Genomic DNA, 2,570 nt, shown 5'->3' on the forward strand with positions numbered 1-2,570 from the left:
ATTTCACAAAGCAAGGTATTTATCATTTAACTTCCATTAATCTATCTAGATAAACAAACTCTCATTAAATTTATATACGTGCTTCATACTTCTTAAATAAGCTATTAATAAACTTTTATTTTGTGCTCAATATATCAAAACATAGCTATGGAGCTTTTCATGAAAGAAAACAAAATTTTGTTCTAATGTTTAAGGTTAACTTCCTTAGGTTGAGATTATTATCTTTTTCTTCTTTTTTTAAGCAATAATTTAAAACATAATGTATATTGAACCCATATAACGAGCTTTAGGCTAATGACTTCTAGATCAATTAGTCTTAGAGTATTAGGTGTTGAGACATCCCTTCGAGCTTAGTGCAAATGCTAATATATAGATAGTGCAATGTATGATTTCCTTAAGCTTTCTCCTTAGCTCATATAACAAGCAATGAACCAATAGCTCCCAAGTCAGTTGATTTTAGGGTATTAGGTGTTAAAACACCCATTCAAGCTTAATTGCTTAAGTTAATGAGGTTACGAACCCATTCGAGCTTAATTGCTTAAGCTAATAAAGTTACGAAATCAAACTTATCTATGTTTTAATTATTTATTTTATTATCTTTTTTATCTTTTTTTTTTACAAATTATATATTATCCCTTTTTCTTAGTTGTTACCTTTAACAAAAGAACATAAATAATGTAATAATCCAATGTGCAACCCATAATCATATGTTAAAGTGTGTGTGTGAAAATAAGGGTTTATGAATACTTGATAAAAAAGAATTTATGAATAAAATTGAGTGATAATAATGCGAGAGTTTGTAAACCTGAATATTTCATAAGAAAAGTATGATAAAACCTTGTTATGAATGTTGCAAATAATCATTGGAAAATGTTTAGTAGGATACGTCTTAAGAGTCAATAAAATTCATCTTACTCTGTCATCCTAACATTAACAGTTCTGTCAAATGGTCTTAATAACAACAAAAAGTTAGTTAGTTAGTATTTTTTTCAACTACTACCTTCTCCCCCTAACGAAAATGAAAAATTATCCTTAATGTTCTAAGGTAGAAAGATAAACTATAGAAGACATCACTTGAAACAACGATTACTAACAAACATGAAATACACTTAAACAAATATAAGAAACAACAAAACAAAATACTAAGCTAAAACCAAAAGATAAAAGTTATTACAGAACATGTATATGCATAAATAGTTGTGATTGTGGCTCACATTTTCTCTCAGTTTTACGTCCAAGAACGATTTAAACGTCCTTTATAGGTCGGGGATAGGCTTCCTATCTAGTTTTCTTAAAAACTAACAAACAAGGTCTTTTATAGTCAAATTCTCAAGACTATACCAAGCATGTTCTTTATGAAAATAGGGTCATAAGTCATGAATTGTACAATGCATATTGCCACTAGGATATGTCCCAAAAGATAATAGAATATTATCTAAAGACTGTTTATGTTTTGAAATAAATCCTAACTTTTGATAATTTTCACAATCTTTGCAAAACACATGTATGTCTTTGAACATGGTGGGCTAATAGAATTCACATTGTAAGAATTTTGCAATCATCTTTGTTGATGAGAAATGACCCTCACATGCTTGAGAATGATAAAATTTAATGACATTACTTACCTCATTATCGGGAATACATCTTTGAAATATTTAGTCAGGATAATATTTGAGTAAGGGTTATCTCAATAAAAGTTCTTCATGTCATCCAAAAACTTACTTTTGTATTGGGTACTCCAATAAGCTGGCAAAAATCCTAAAGCAAAAAAATTGATATTTTTAGCTAACCAAGGCTAAGAAAGTAAAGATTTGTCAAGATAATAATCATTGATTTGTACAATGTCAAATATGGAATCTATTGTTAATCTTGATAAATAATTCCCAACAATATTTTTTATGCCTTTCTTGTCCTTGACTTCTTCCTAAGAATAAATCATTTGCAAATCTTTAGATTCATTGAAGTCAGTTTTACTCAAAATAGTTTCAAATTGATCATAAACTAATTTTTCAATAAGATCTACTTTCTAGAAATTATTATCATCTCTAGGTTGCATACAAATGTTAAAAACATTCATCTTCAATGTCATGTTTCCAAAACATAACTTTATCAGTCCATTCCTACAATTAATCAACACGTTAAAAGTTGCACGAAATGGATGTCTTAAAATAACAGGAATTGAGTTACATGCTTCAATAAATTGTGTATTCAAGAAAATAAAATCCACAAAATAAATGAATTTATCAACTTGTACTAACACATTTTCAACTATTCCTTTAGACACCTTTACAAATCTATCAACAAGTAAAAGAGTTACATAAGTTGGCTTTAACTCACCTAGATTGAGACTTTGCAAAACCAAATATGGAAGTAAATTCAAACTAACTCCAAGATCAAGTAAAGCTCTTTCAATTTTATGTTCTCTAATAAAGCATGAAATTACAGGACAACCAGGGTCTTTATATTTCAAAGCATTATTATTTTAAAGAATAACGCTTACTTGTTCGATTAAAAAGGTTCTCTCTTTCACACTCAATTTTTTCTTCACGATGCACAAGTTTTTCAAAAAT

Source organism: Populus euphratica, unplaced genomic scaffold (genome assembly GCF_000495115.2).
Source record: "Populus euphratica unplaced genomic scaffold, PopEup_1.0 scaffold269.1, whole genome shotgun sequence".
Taxonomy (NCBI): Eukaryota; Viridiplantae; Streptophyta; class Magnoliopsida; order Malpighiales; family Salicaceae; genus Populus; species Populus euphratica.